Here is a 16,429-nt window from a genome sequence, read left to right as displayed (position 1 = left end):
ATTTATGTTTCTCCCACAATGACCTACCGTTATCCGTCCGGTATTTTAATTTTCCACGACTGATTGATTGCGTGTACTGAATTAAGAGTGAAAGGTATTTATTTTGTTTAATAATAGAATTTTTCCTTCTGCCCACGGTGACTACCATGTTTAAAGCATTCAAGACAGATCACTTACAGAACGACAGCACAATATAGTTGTTAACGGAAAATCGTTGTAGATGGTATTGTGCAATAACTCAACCTCAGATGGTTTAGAACAGGGATCGGCACACGTTTTTCAAAAAGGGCCAGATGATTAAAGAGAAACCGAAGGCGCGGGCCGGATACTTTAAACGATGCTTCAATGTTTCAAAGTAATACCCTTTGTAATGGAGAGTGGAACTTTCTAAATAGCAAAGTTGCATAAAAAGTGGTAAAAGATAAAATATTTAAAATGTTATCGATAAACATGTAACAGGAACACCTCGTTAAACAATTATCATCTTCATTTTTGGGAAGAAAATAGACCTGACGTCGTGAACAAATCCGATAAAAATTGGGATGGGTTTTTAGTATGAAGCACTTAAATATTCTTACGGGCCGGATAAAATCATTTGGCGGGCCGAATTTGGCCCGCGGGCCGCACTTTGCCAACCCCTGGTTTAGAAAATAGAAAAACTATCACCAGGATTCAATGAACCACATTTTAGAACTAATGAGTCAGAAAAGAGAGCTAGGAAAAAAGTGAACCTGTCAATCATTCGTTCTAATTAGATTCGAGTATTTTATTTCATTTGTGCATTTTCATCCAATTAACGGCATTTATAGTTGAATGAATTTTTGGGTACTTGTTATACCGTTTATACCTTTTATTATTTTTCTGATAAGCATGAAATAAGTTTGCCACTACACTATAATCAAAAAGAATCAAATTGGACTTGTTCCGATTTCAATCACGCAGAGTGACTTTTGCAAAACTGACTTCGTTGAACTAGCGTTGTAAGCACTTAACATTAAATCATTTTAATTTGTGCAATATATAACGCTTCGCGTTGCTCAAATAACAAAGCATTTCTAACGAATATGACGAATATGATATGGATAGTAAAAGTTACATCATTACAATGTTATGCATTAAAAAACGACTTGTTAAACTCATAAACGCCCACCAATCAGAAGAACCGATGGTTCCATTCACATACCAATATAAAGCCATCATGTAGGCCATGAAAAGCGCTGCTTTCGTGCGGCACTGGGCGCCTCCATCCAGCAAAACGTAGCATTTTCCTCCACAACGTTATGTGTTTGCCCAACAATCGTACCACATTTTTGCGTGCTCTTCCGTGGGTTGAGTGGACAATTTATTCCTCTTGTTTTTTTTTTTGCAAATCACCCAAAGGACACCGGTGGGGTTGGTGGGAGTGGGTAGCTTATATTTCACTTTTATATTTTAACGATCCATCCTCCGCATCTGGTGGAACTGCACATCACGCTGATCACTCTCCCACGGTTCGATTGCCAATCGGGAAAGGGTGGGGTGTGGGGGTTGGTAAAAATGTGAAGATAAACAACGACGAGCGAAAGGGTGAACAACTACACGCATCGGCAAACCCCGTGTGCCCGTCCCACGCTAGATAAATATTTATTCAGCCAACTTCGATGGGCACGATTAGACGCAAAGGGGAATACAAGCGGGGACGACGCTTCGGTTGCCAAAAGATCCTAAGCAAACAAGTTCTCCTACGCTACGCTTCCGTACCGCCGCTCGCTCGTAGCCTTTCTTTGCGTCACTTGCGAAACTCCGGCCCATCATCGCTCCATCGAACCCGACGTCCCGGCGTCTGAACGGGACCGGGTTTCGTTGAATTTGTGTACCGGAAGCTCACCTCGTACTGCGGTACGAGCACCCCGTTCCCGCCGGGAAGCACGCGATGGCGTAGACGCTGACAGTCGCAGCCGAAACGAAAACGCTCACGCCCGGAAAAGGAATGTGGTGAATTAATTTCATGACATGAATTCAATCCTGGCCCGTGAACTTCATGCCATCGGAATGCTCGAAAGGATCGGACCCGCGTAAGCTGAGGTGCTGCTGTGCGCCACGATTTTACGATGTGTTTTCAGTTCTGCTCGAGCAATTTCCTAGCCCGCTTTTTTGCCCCCTTTTTCCTTCTACCCCCCACCGTCCAACCCAATCTTGCTAATTGATGCCGAGATTCTTCGGTCGTTTCGAACGCCAAATTAGCCTTCATGTCGCTCGTGTTGGGCAATTCCGGGTGGCACACTTTTCCTCCGTCCACTGCAAACCCATTTGAGGATCGGGAAAGTGTGTACTTGGGTGGTGGAACGGGCGCCCGCGTGTGTGTGTGTTTGGAAATGGGCTGAAAAAGCTAATTGCTGCAGCTTTCGGCGCTGTTAGGAGCTTATGAAATGTATCGGACTGCTTGGCGTTTTGCGTTGGGCCTAGTGGAGCCCTCGTTCGAGCGGGACACAAAAGACGTTGAAATGGGAAAAAGCGAAAAGTAAAATAACAACACTGCGTCCAAACACAACACGACAGCGATGCAAAGCTGCTGCCGGCTGAGAGCGGAGGATAATGTAGCGTAATCAACAACTTAATGAGCGACTAAAACAACTTGTTTCACGAGACGATTCAAGCCGGGTTTGGGCTGTTTCCTTCGTTCAAACGTTAAACTCGTCAATGGAGTCTGGTTTCGGTCGTATGGGGTTTTTTTTAAAGTAGGCATAAAACACACCAGACAGAGGAAGTGAATTATTTGTTTATAATAAACTATAATATGAAATTTTATAGTGCCAAAAAAGATGCATGAAGGAACATGGCCAAGTCGTCCTTTCTGAAGTAAATAATGTGCATTTCGTTTTCGTTAAACATCCATAGCTGTTTATCCAATAATCTCATCCATAAATATCACTGTTACGGTTGATGAATCCTTTTTCACTGCTGGTATGATTATAGACCTTTTTGGTTTGGAATGAGGATATTTAAATTTCGTAAATACATCCATTTCCCAGATAAAATACCACGCTTTTCTTCCCTTATATTTTCCACACCGCTTAAACGCGTGCTTGGTAATATTTGTATGAAATGCCAACGTACATTATGAGAAATTCCATCATCTATCGGCTGAATTTATCATCCTCTTGTGACTGTGGCCTTCGGCTTATGATCCCACCCAGCTTCGACAACAAATGTGGTACACAATTTGCACACCCGAACCTAATGCGTCGACGTGGTTCGTGGTCGCGAACGGTTTCCTCGTCGAAAGGCAACCGTCGTATTGGGCTAAAGCTTCGCCAAGAACGAACCATTTGACATGTCTAAATTTGGGAGCCATTGCTGTTCGAAAACCTTTTACAACCCGTCCCCGAGGGGGGGAGGGAGTGACTGTTCCGAGTGGGTGGTCTGCGTGGATTTCGCTATAACTATTCATTAAAATTTATAGGCTTCCAACGACAATCCTCTCCGCTAGTCACGAACCTCTAGCGCATAGTAAACCCCCACCTGGCCATAATCCTCATTGCGAGGACTTTCGGGTGTGTTTCCAAATCCGGGCCCCGATCCCGGGCTAGCTGGCATTCAAATCAGTCAATCCTCCAGGGGGACCGGGTGGGGGCCGGGTGCTTCCAGTTGGCGTTGTTTGCGTGCCTCGTCGCCTCCCCATCCTCCACCATTGCACGCGTGCGTGATTATTAAATATGGATTTATTGTAATTATACCGAGCCTGCAGCCAGCCCATTGGTTACAACGACGTTATGTGATTTCGTGCGAATTCGTCAGCAGCGCGGGAAGTCCGTTGGGGGAGGATGTAAAAGGTTGCGTAGGTTGGCCAACGGTCACGGGCGGTGCCACGGGAACCGTTATGCGTATGATGATTCGACCTACAATACGTGCCCTTTTGACGACGGCGAAATAATTATTTTGACAACGCATGTCGTCCGATTTTATGCCTGTCAAATGTCCAATTCATCATCATCGTAACGCCGTTTGTGTGGGCAAATTTGGAATATGCTTTGCTTTTGATTACGCTTGGTAAAAGTATTCTTTCTATTGAAATCATATTAAGTAATAAGTAATAAGACTCCGAATAAAAAAGCATTATAAAAGTGGCTTAGCAAGGTTGGGTTCGCAGACCGAAAACAACCGTTCTAGTACCTCGCCTTATTTTACTGCATTTTTTTTGCTCTGGGCAACCATAGAGCTTATCGATAAAAGAATAGAACCGAACGGGAAAGGGAGCGCTAACAAATCCAAATGATCCATCATTACAAAATAGCTGCGACATGTACCCGGAGCAATTTTCCCTCACGAAACAAGCCGTCCACATGCAACACTAAACCCGGGGCACATGAAAAACCATACGCTTAAAGACTGAGCAGAAAAAGCTGCTGCACGAAAGTGAGCGTGTCACACGGAATCGGCTACGCGTGCCCTCCCCCCCCCCCCCCCCGGGGTCCTTTCCCCACGTCGCTACAAACCCCTCTCGTGGAACATACGCGCAAATGGAAGCCGAACGTACAAATTTGCGTGCTGATTATTAAAATATTATAATTAAATCATTCCTCTGCGCCCGGGCAACTACCACTACCGCGTTCTCGACGAGCTATTGACCAACTGACGGACCTTCTCGGACCCGGTCGCACCATTACGGGGACCCGATAAGCCTACGAGCCTACGGTCCTGCCCTGCAAGGAAATCACTATCGAAATCACTATTACGTGTTCCGTGGGGTCGCGGGAAATGATTTATTCATTTATTTAATATACGGCGAAGTTTCCGTCCGATTTTCCAATGCCCAATCCGGGGCCGGCCGAGATTCGGCGCCGAAGGTTGACCGGGTTGTCGGGGAAAAACACGCTTCACAGCCGGTTTGTTTTGGTCAAATCGAATTTTCCATGACTGATTAGGCGGCGCCATGTTTTTCCAGACCGCTTCCAGATGATATTTACACAACTGGAAACCGAAAAAGCATTGGCGAACGAACGCGAACGCGATTTTCTACCAGAGGTTGTTCCTCTTTCCCGGTCGCAATTGGTTCTCCTTCTATTACCCTACATTTTCATTAGGAATAATGAAGTTGTTTTGGGTGTGCTGGGACGTATTATGAATAATTTTGAGCGAGATTAATTACTTCTCTAAGGGCGAAAAGTTCTTCACGGCTTCACTGTTTCGAAGTGGCGTACTTTTCGGGCATTCCATCTCAGACCAGTTAAGCTATATTATTTCAAAAGAAAAACTTTACGCATAGAAAAGAAAACGATAACCTTGCGGAGGACAAAGTTGAAGGCGGCTCATTTTTGTGAGCAGCGGTAAGTTTAAACTCGTGTCGTTCGTGATTCACGATTACTGCAGCCACTAATAATTAAACTCATTACGTTAATGCTCGGCACGAAGCAATAAACGCCCCATTACCGCCACACGTTTTGGTGCCTCATATGATGTTACTTTTCGTTTCGTGCGGAGATAAGAAAAAAACACAACAGGAAGGGAGGAAAACTCTTTCTTATTGCACCACGAGGGAATGGGTGTTTAGGTGTGTCTGTGCATTTATGTCAAGCAGAGCTTTCGGTTGTTGTTTTTTTTCTCAAGAAAATATGAAGCAAACAACAAGGCACACTTTTTGGAAGTAATTTCGATGGATTTTTCCCAACACATGACGCGTGCGAGAAAAAAAGAACGGACCGTCCCACAGATTTACTTCCGTTCGCCGTTGAAAGTTTTCCCACACGTAAGTCTAAGTTTTCGGAGCCATTCTGGGGACTTCGCCTTCGGCCACGTGCCACCAGAGTTTACGCCTCCAAAATGTGTAAGCTCAAAATGCCACACAAAGAGGAAGAAGTTTGTTCGTTCGTTCGTTCGTCCCGAAAGAGCTAAAAATTTATTTCATCCGGCACGGGCCTGGAGTTTGAAAACCGGAGTTGTTGGTCGCTGAATCTTTGCTCCATGTTTACGTCCATACGGCACGATTTCTTTGAAGCGTTTTCACGGCGACGAATCATTTCAACTGGGAAACACATATTTCTAAGGGAAACAAAAAAAAACCAAGGGTACAGAGGTGGGCCGTATTTTGTTTTCTCGAATTCTTTTTTTTTTGTTACAAACACTCGTCATAAAATATGACGGCGGTTTTGCACTTTGGGCACACGTGTGAAGTAACCGTTAGCACCACATATACCGTGGGCTCGTTTACTTGAATTCTCAATGGAGGAAAAACACGGGAAAACTTTCAACGGTGTGCTAACACGCCTTTGCAAAAGGACCAACAGCCTTTTCTTAGAACTCTTCCGTTTCTCACCCTGTGGTAGGATGAAAATCCCGATGAGAGTAACCGTGCGAATGGCTAATTTTGGAACGGCCTGAAAGTTTCTTGTTAATTTTAGCCGTAATTTCAAAAGATGAAGCAGAAACTCGTAAAAAAGAATGGTGTTAGCATTTGGTAAACACATATAGAATTATAATTTTCAATACGCTACAAGTGGATCGTTTTCTTAGCGATAATTATATTGTGCAACTTGGACGTTTGAAGTTCACTTTAAACTGAAAATCAGTCTGCTTTTCAAATATTGCTTTAAACTTATTTTGTATATGTTCAGCGCTCATCCCGTGGAAAAGGTTGAACCTCATACTTGAAGCTAGGGTCTATTTGTGGGCAGAAATAAGACAAACTACATCAATTCGTAGCCCAATCCATCTCATCAAGCTTTCTCTTCGTTGTTTTTAAACGTAACGTTTCTCAGGACACCGCAAAACGTTACAACCATCTTTCGCCTTCGAAATTTGGTGATAAAATGTTTACGGCCAGCGCGTGACTCGTGTGAAAAATGTTCGCCCCGCCAGTCCCTCGGGGATATTATACCAAGTGTGCATTTTCCTTGGAGTGCCCCGACAGTCACACACCAGGCTGACCGTGCTTGTTCGCCGGTTCATGCAACCGCGACCGGAACCGGGACCCACGATGACGGACCACGAATGGCGAATGACGCTGCAGGTGGTGCTAGGAAAAATGTTTTCCATCAACCGGTGTTGAACCGCAGGTTTCCCGGTGGGTGTGGGCATCGCTACACGGTTTGTCGTCGTGTTGTTCGACCGTGTTGTTGATATTAAATTATCAACCACCGTGCGCTACGCTGGAAGGGCAATGGGACGACCAAAGCGACCGTATTTCATCACCACCGAGTAGCGAAAGATGGTACATTTACACGCAACACAGCCACACATCCTGCAACAGTCCCCAAGGAAGTGGGGGGCTCGATTTTTTATAATTAAATTCTGGCGCGGAAAAATTAAATTATTACATTATTTCTCAACGAACTGGCGGGAGCCATCGTCTCGGTGCAGGTTTCCAAAAATTCACTGTTCAAAAAAGAACAATTTCTCGCTTCTGTTGCGGTGTTTTTCTTCACCGTAAAACCGGGAGAGGCGTAAAACAAGTGTAACAAAAACACAAATACCGTACCCAAGGGGGTCCGGGGCGAGCGTATTTGCCCCAGTGCTGGCAAGGGACTAATGAAGAATGATTTATGGCTCGCCGTCTTCAGGATGGCGCGTGTGAGGCTGATGCCTACATATCCTCATCTTTCATCCGTTCGGCTGAAGAAAGCCACCTATAGGCCACCGGAGAGTTCTTCAAGATGATGCGTGAAGATGAAATCGCAGGTAATTTTCATGGGCGTGATTTTTTTAAGTGCCCTGCTTTTACGTTGAGGATGCATACACTTAATGCGATAAGAAACATAAAAAAAAATCTTTTCAAATCGGTGTCACAAGTTCATCATCAAGGACAAAAACAATCAGAAAAGAAAATACCGTAATTGATGTTACGTTTTTCTTGAGCAACAAATTGCGTGACAAAACAGAGAACAATATAAAACCAAACTTGTGCGAACGATGAAACAAAAACAATACTTAAAACGATCAACAAAAGCTTCCGCAATTGCATCGAACGACTGGCCAGTGTCCGTGCTAGCAAAGGGCAGTCGGTACGCTAATAGAAATGCAAATTGCGCTTTAAACCACCCCATCAGCTGTAGCCAAACGTCCATCCGTCTGGCTGTGGATTTATGCACTTGAAGCCACTCGCAAGCCACCCAGGAAGCTGCTGTCAATTCTGTGAAAGCTTTTCGCATTTCCAAAGCAGGCCAAATATCGGCCGTCCGTCGGTCGCAGCAGCCAAAGCCGAGAGCAGCGATAACTAAGGATAACGAATTCAGAAGTTTATCTCTGCTGCTTTCTGTTTTCCATCGTCTGGTTGGGGGTTTTTTTTTTGCAGATTTTCTTTCCTCTCTTTTAGTTTACCCGCCACTTGAGCTGTGTTCGATGTGAAACCAGGCTTGAAACGGCCCTTCTGGTGCAAAAGGGAAAGGTTTAACTGTTTTGCATTTTAATGGTGTTTGTTTGTGGAAGTGATTTGCCTGCGTCCGATTGCGCTGCGGTTGTCCTTCGGGTGTGAGCCCGGGAGCCGGATAAGAAGTGCTTAAGCAGTGACAAAATTAACCGAACTATCAAGGAAGTCCCGATTACATTATTATCAAGCAAAACACGCAATAAACATTGGTTAGCGTGGTTCTGCCTTGGTAGGGGGTGGCATATTCTTGCAGAACTCTTTTCCCGTTTGGATCATGTGTGCATAAAAGTTGGAAATAAATGTACTTCGAATCGTAATCATATTGCTTCCACGTTGGCATTCGATAATAAATGCTGCACTTTGATTGCATTTCTCGAACAAGCAGCGTAATCCTCCGCACGTTTGTTGGGGGTTTGCTACCCAGTATGACATGTGGAAATATTCACGAAACAAATTCTTGACGTTCGGAAATTGTGAAAAATCACACACCTATCGATATTCTTCTCGGGCAGGTATTCACCGGTGCTTCTTATCGATTCCGCACAACAAAACCTCTCAAACAACACTCAGAGCAAAATATTTTGAAGTGAACTATCCTTCTAAGCGGAAAATCCGTTTGAATTTTATCCAGCGTAGCGTTTTCCCGTTTTCTTCCAAGCGTCGGAACGTCTTGGCATCGGAGTAGGAAAATTCAATCTCGCTTATTTATCGCCCACCGCATTTTATTTCCGCCGTTGCACCGAAGCATCAGCCAAATGCAGCCAGTTTGGCGAATGAAGTTTTGAAAGCTTGTGCGGGATGAAATATGGATCTCAGATTGCGACGAGCGCGACGTAGCTAGGAGTTCGTTCGTGGGTAAAAAGAAGCGATGAATAGGAAAAACAACGCAAAGTCTAAAGTGCATTCGTGTTTGGATGTTGTTTTGGTGGTTTGAGTTGTAAGTTTCTGCGATGTGACATAATTTTTCAGGTTGACAAAACTCACAAAACTGCTTGCTACATATCTTTTACTCTTGGTGAAGTATTTTTACTACTTAAATGATTTCATCTGCTCATCATCCCGTACATCACAACAACGCTCGTTTGGCTTACCCGATTCCGTGGAGTGCCAAAATGGTGCTGCGACAACTCCAACCCGCACGATACGATGAGGCTAATGGAGAACCCTGATCCCGAACGTCTGCTTACGATGTCTGGCAGGTAAAAGCAAACATACAAGCAGAAAACCGGTACGGTTTTCCACCACGGTCGCTATCTGTGTGCATGTTCATTACTACGAGTCCTGGAGTACATTTAAGATCCGTAGACATTGGGATAAGAAACCTACGAACCACTTGCTCGTTACCCTAAAACTCCCAGCGTTTCTCGGAAGCCCTGCCCAGGACGAAACAGGTTTCGAGCATGCTCTCTGGTGGCTGAAAATGGTAGCAAGGTAAAATTTACCTTCACCACCTCCGGAAAGTAAACTTCCTTCCAGGTGAATCCCAAAAAGATCCACCCCCAAAGGCACTTCGTCGGCGGGTGGATTTGCTTTGGCACGGTTTCCGTGGAAACTTGCCCCAAAAGTCGGCCCCAAGAAAGGCAGATCGTAAGTGGCAGTTGAAGGAAGACCGAAAGACCCAGCTTCCCACGCTGGGCTGGTCGAGGAATGGGGTAAGTCAATTTTCATATTAGGAAAATTGTTTCGTCAAGGTGAACCAAATGGTAACGCTGCTTCCGGCGAAGCCCCAGGTCGCCTTGGTATGGTTTGGCATGGGTATTTAAATCTCAAAACCTGCCCGAAACTCGGCGCACACAAATGGCACAAAGTAAACGTGCGCCGGAAGGGAGGAGGAGGAGGGAATAGGTACCATTTGTCCCCTTGAACATTCTCCTCCGATGGAGTTGATGCTGCTAAGTAAGGGTTGAGCCCATTAGAGTGGTGACTATTTTAGGGTTTCTTGGCCATAACCGTACTCACGGGGGACTGTAGCAAAAATCTACTATGAGAGGTAGAGAGAGAGAGAGAGAGAGAGAGAGAGAGATGAAGAGACCATCTTCTTCCTCACCCTGAATGACTTCATTCCGTTCCTCAGGATCGGTCAGAGCTACCCCGTATCGCCCCGCTTCGGCCTTCAAAAGTGGAGAGACATTAAATTATCTCTAATCGGTCTCGACGGTTGCTCGAGCCGCAGGGATCTCACATTTCAGACCCCACTGACCTCGGGTCGATGTTGAAAACTGACTACTCCGGTCGGAGGGGTTGGAGTGTGCAATTTCTTCGCGCACGCTTCCATTAGAGAGGTGACGATGATGATGACGATGTGAGCATCACAAGAAAGCACTCAACTGCTGGAAAAACCCTTTCGCACTCACAAACACGGCCAGTTGTGAGGGTAGCTGGCCCCCACACCACAGGGACGTGCGAATGTGGAGAAAACTCTCATAAAACTATCATCTAATTAGTGAACTCTTCGCGGCTGGGAGGAAAGTTCGGAGCACTTTGAAGCTTCTTTTCATTGGAAGGATTTTTTATGGCAGTTTTATAGCAGAAGGGATTTAGTATTTTTTAAAGAAATTTTCACAGGGGACAGCAACGCCAATATGACGAAAATAGATGATAAATGCTTTGGAGCTTGCACAATTGATATATGATATGTAATTTTTATAATATTCTTTTTAATGCGTTCTCGGAAAATCAAGTCATGGTATACTTGCAACATACTTTAAATCACCAACGCATGTTAGCTGTAAGTCCACTCCCGAAACATTGCATACCTGTAAAGAGACCAAGTAAAAGGACAGGTTTAGTATCATGTTAGCATCTTTAACAAAGCGAAAATAAGTAGAATCATTCTTAAATAATACTCTAATTATCGTGCATAAAAGACGAGAGTTTATTGCATGTAATATATCAAGAAATTAATAAAATATTAAGAAATTGTATCATTTTGTACATTATATGTCATTAAAAGCAATGAAAAAGATGGAAGAATCAGGGTTCATCGTCCCATTTACGAAACCTATCATTAGCTACATTATGAGAAGGGAAACATTTTGCAATAGTTTGTAACTATGAAAACTTTATTCAAAAATTGTTTAAATAAAAAAAGAGTACAAAGTCAACGATAGTGTTGTAGAACCATTTACCGGCGTAACAAATGTGTTATCAAATAATCATTGTAGGCAACGGAGCGTCATGGTGGAAGAAAAGTACCATTTCTAGAAAAACAATAAAAGCAGGGCAATGATCAAATTACATGTTCCGCTGTAATAATTTCCATCCACTTTTTCCCAACCTTCCAAAGCACTTTGCCGGAAGGCACACATTTGCGTGTTTCATTTGTATGCACATGTACTAAATTGATGCATTTGCGGCACAGTTCGACGTGTGCAAAATGGAGAAAAGAAAATATAAAAAATGCCTGTATCGATGGTTGAAACGATTTTTCCCAACAAAATAGGTACAGTGTAAAAACCGGCGTCCACTTTTCTTTGTTCCATCCAGCAAGGCACGGCAAGGATAAATCACGAATACCGGTGAAAAGTGACGATGGACGGTGGCCATTTGCCCATCCTTTGCGTGCCACACCAACACGCATGCACACACACAGATACTCTTACTATCGCGCAAATGGATAATGGAAATGGGAAAATTGCGTTGAAAAATCGATCCTCCACGGTGCCACCCGTCTGGCGATCGATGGTACAAGCACGGAGGAGAAGTAAGGGAGAGGCCGGTAAAATATCCTGTCCTTGCGTGCGACATAAAACCCCGCCCTTCCTTAGCCCGTTATCGTCCAAGCGCCAGACACGGTGGCGTCGTCGCTAATGGCTCGAGACGGAGTACGGATTCGGGAACGTCGGGTTGTTGTGCTAAAGGAAACCTTCCGCTGCTACCGCTTACCCTTTCCCGTCACCCCCTTTAGTGGGTTGAGTCAGCAAAGAACCAGCGTTTGAAAAATATACCGAGAAAAATGGCGATCTTGAATTTTTCATCATCCACAGACCGGGGCAATGGAAAACGGGAAACGGGCGTGAAGCGGCCGGGATAAGACTTGTCGCACGGTCTTTGCTTAATTGTAATTAGCTTCCAGCCAGTCTCCTTTTGCCGTGAGTAGTATGTACGTGTCTCCGGCGGTGGAATTTCCCAGCGAGTGCTTGGCGAATGATGTGTTTTCCACGCTCCGCTCCGGTCAAGTGGTTTTGCGGAGTGTGGACGTTTTCCCCCGCGCCCGTAGTGAAAATGATTCTTGTTATCCCTGTCATTAGGCAGATAAATAGCCGTGCTCGGATTTTGCAGCAAACGTACGTCCACTTGTGTGTGACGTCCTTGTGCCCTCGGAAGGGTTTTCCTTTTGAGTGTGAGGGGAATTGTTTTAATGAAAACACCAACGAAAGGTATGCACCTAACAACAATGGGCGGAACGGCAAACAATCAAAGGATACACACTGGGAAAAACTCTCCCGTGCTGGAAGGAAAGTGCTGTTGTTTTCGTCTCATTAAAAGGAACAACATTTATTAGCAGCTGCATCCGGAATAATAATTACCTTTACCCAACAAAAATGTTCGTATTAAATCAAAAGAACTAAATAAACTTACTAGCAAGTGGTGTTAATAAAATAAAGTTACCTGAAGTGGTTCATGTTATACCTTGAGGAGGAGAGTTCCTATGCCATAAATGTGAGATCTAAATAAGAGGTACAACTTTCCAACATGATAACACAGATGTTACCAACCATCTGTCGTTGCAGAAGATAATAACATTTCTCAAGTGTAACGACGCTATCTCTTTCCTATTGGATTCCTAGTCTAGCGTACGTTTAATTCTGGCATGCCACAAGAGACAGACTTGTTCCACGCGGAATGCGTCATGGCATTCCCGGAAAATGTACATTGGCTTTATATTTGCGGTAGCGAAACTGGTGTTTGCACGGTCTTCTCGTCAGCGCAGACCCAATGTCGTTGAATAAAACTGTCAGTCCCGTCCATCCGTCGGGACACTGTCGGAATTTGGGAGTGTTTGTGTGTGTGTAGCTTCGTTACGAAGACACCTGGTTTCGTTTGTTCTGCGTTTCCCTTATCCAATTCGTTCCACTTGCATGCAACGGTGTGAATTTTCATTGTTTCCCAACTAGTTTGTAAGTAACATCGGGAAAGGAATCATAGGACGGGAGTTTCCTTCGACTTCCGGCGCCAGCTTCAACGCGATCCTTTTCCGTACGTTCTGGCGTTGAGCGCCCAATCGGCGAGCGTGTGTGCGATGAGCCCGACGGGAGTAAAGTGCCACCGTTAGGTTGGGAAAAAGTTAATTTAAAGTTTAAATTTTAATTACAAACCCACCCATCAGGTGGCAGGCAGTCCTCCGGGAAGGGATGGCTGACCGAACAACACTCGATGCAAAAGGCGTTTCAGGGTGTGGATGAGGTGCCTGAAGTGTGGCCTCGAGTGGCCAGAAAATTGCATTTGCATAGAATTAGAAACACAGGAATGTAACGATTGCCTGCTTTAATCATGGAAGCTGGGCGGGTTCTGTATCAGTAGACGGAAGCTGCTACATATATTGGATTAATTTATAATTACATTTTCTGCGAAGCAAAGTGCAATACGCTACGGCTTAGACCATCACTATACTTTGAACATGAGTTTTCATTTCCACACCATATTGTTCTGTGATTGATCAGTACATCATATTGCCTACTTATTAAGTGCAAAAATCGTTGCTTCTCTTGCATTTATACATACGTACTGCCCTAACGTCCTGCACCAGTAATTCGGTCCGGTTTGTTACAATTTTTGTTTGAAGATTATATTTCTTTTTTATGTGGAAAGATTTTCCAAGAAGAATCAGCATCTGATGGGATCGGTTATGAGTTTCTTTCGGCAAAATTGGTTCAAAAATGCATCACACATTTCCATTTCCCACAGCCCTCGAAGCCGGTTCGTTGAAGTTTCCCGGAACCGTCCAGCACACTTGGAAGAGATTTTCATTCTCAAGTGTCTCTCGGGGCAACGGTACGGATGAACGGCAGTTTTCGAACGCACCAATTTCCCTACCCCCTGCAGGGGGTCGGTAGCAAAATCACTTGAAAAACGAAAATGCGCCTGCCCGCCTCGAACCGTCGGGAGCGTTCATGAATAGCTAACCATTGGCCCGCAAGAGACCGGTTCCAGTCCAGTTCCAGTGTCCATTGCTGACTTGGTCCGGTGCACCTAAGCACAGGACACACACACACACCGTAACACATACACCCATTCAATTTGGTCTTCTCAGGAATGGCACTCCTTAGGCTTGGGTTCATCGTGCGGCTTGCATTTCCATTTCCGATCCCGGGTGAAGATTGCCTCCGGATGCGTGCACATCCCGGTTGCACTTCTGCATTCCCGCATCCCTTTAGGGGTGATCCGGGAAAAGGTTCGAGGCTACACAGTACACCGGCGTTGGGTGAAGTTTTTTCCTCGACATCAGTGTACCGATCCTTCGGGCGATACAATGTGGCAGAATCCCGCCTGGACCCGGTCCGTTGGGAGATGTTGTGGCCCCTGACTGAAGGATCAACTTGCAGAAAAAGGGATCCAGAAGGTAGAATAACACACAGCTCCCACGCACCCAACCCACCGTAGGAACTGGACATTATTTTCAGTATGGGACGGTGATACGGCTGGAAAACACACAAACGCACGCCGGGAAAAAGGAAGGAAACCTATCCACCCACATGTGATGGTGTATCGCATTTTCCAGAACGCCCGGTTCTTTCGTCATCTCGTCAACGCTGGATGTGAACTGCGTCGTGCGCTGGAGTGCCTAGCGGTACGGCTTTACACCGGGCTTGTTTGTTCAGCTTAATTGCTGCAACGTAACACTGCAATTGACTGCGACGTGCACAAGTGGGTGCACTTGTATGCACCTCTTACCTCCGGGAGCCCTTTTGCTGGAAGCGCATTTCTTACCACCTACCAACCCGTTACTGCGTTCCAGTGGAATCAGCAACAACATTTTGCGAACCATTTCCCTTCTTTTCGAGTAGGATGATATGCTTCCACTCTCTTCGCAACGCAACTCTTACGTTGTGGTATTGCCATTGTAAGAACAGCAGGAGGAATGAAGTCGAGTGGAAGTTTCTATTTTGATTAGGATGTGGGTGAAATCACAAATGACACAGACACATCGAACGGTTTGCTGTGATGAAATTTTAGTAGGAAAAACCATCAACTCGACCGTACGGTTGATCGGCTTTTGGTCAAATTATCGAATCGAGCAGCATCGATGGGTGGGGGGTTGCACAGCATTTTGGATTCATTTTCATCCCGTAATTACTTTCTCAATACTGCCTCCACTGCGAACATCCATTCAAACAACAAAATGGACATCCGTACTGCATTGATTTGCTCATGGCTACGAAAGGCACAGAAAGGAACAAATCGATCACCAACTGCTTGGCTTTATCGCAATCAGAGCGAGAAAGAATTGGAAACTCATTAAACAATGATTAATATCAATTAAAACTATACAACCCGATCCTTGCGGGGTTGGTAAGAGAGAGAGTCGGGAAAATTGAAATACTTCAAAGAAAACAACATAAAAAAAATGATTTGCTTTCCGTTTGCGATAAGAACGGGCAGAAGCAACGGATTGATGAGATTTAATGTTTGCTTTCAATTTCCAGCAATCTTCTGAGTAGTTAGGAGTTTTTTTTCACCCTACTCGTCTTTTTATCATCTTTCTCGGAACGTATTCTCCGGTTCTCGTGGGGGAGAGAACGCTCGAAACTAGAACTCATTTATTTCTCCACCAAAGTGAAGCCATTTTTTTCGTTCGTTTATTGAGAAAACTAATCGCTGAAAATCCATCTAGATGGTCTAGCGATGTTATAGTGAAAAGTGAAATATGTTTTGCCGAAGTGTACTACAAACTGATACAAAGAGTGGGGAAAAAATGGGAACCGAGTGAAGGTCTTATTTTTGTAGCTGATTTATCAGCTCGAACCATCCTCTGTTCTTCTGTTCTTGCACTGATGGTTCGAGTGGTTCTCTTTCTCACACCAATGCATACACCCCGGCGGCTGTTTGATTTGTTTTGATTTCCTCTCTTCGGTTGTTTTGTTCTGT

The 16,429-nt window shown here is 44.7% G+C and overlaps 1 protein-coding gene across 1 annotated transcript in view; it reads right to left on the bottom strand.

Annotated features, from left to right (window-relative positions):
• LOC131284397 (uncharacterized) overlaps positions 1-16,429 on the bottom strand; it is a 101,445-nt gene that overhangs the window by 21,776 nt on the left and 63,240 nt on the right. The gene's annotated exons all lie outside the window — the stretch shown is intronic.

The sequence above is a fragment of the Anopheles ziemanni genome, chromosome 3 (assembly GCF_943734765.1).
Source record: "Anopheles ziemanni chromosome 3, idAnoZiCoDA_A2_x.2, whole genome shotgun sequence".
In the NCBI taxonomy this organism is placed as follows: domain Eukaryota; kingdom Metazoa; phylum Arthropoda; class Insecta; order Diptera; family Culicidae; genus Anopheles; species Anopheles ziemanni.
This window is presented reverse-complemented; position numbering and strand designations above follow the sequence as displayed.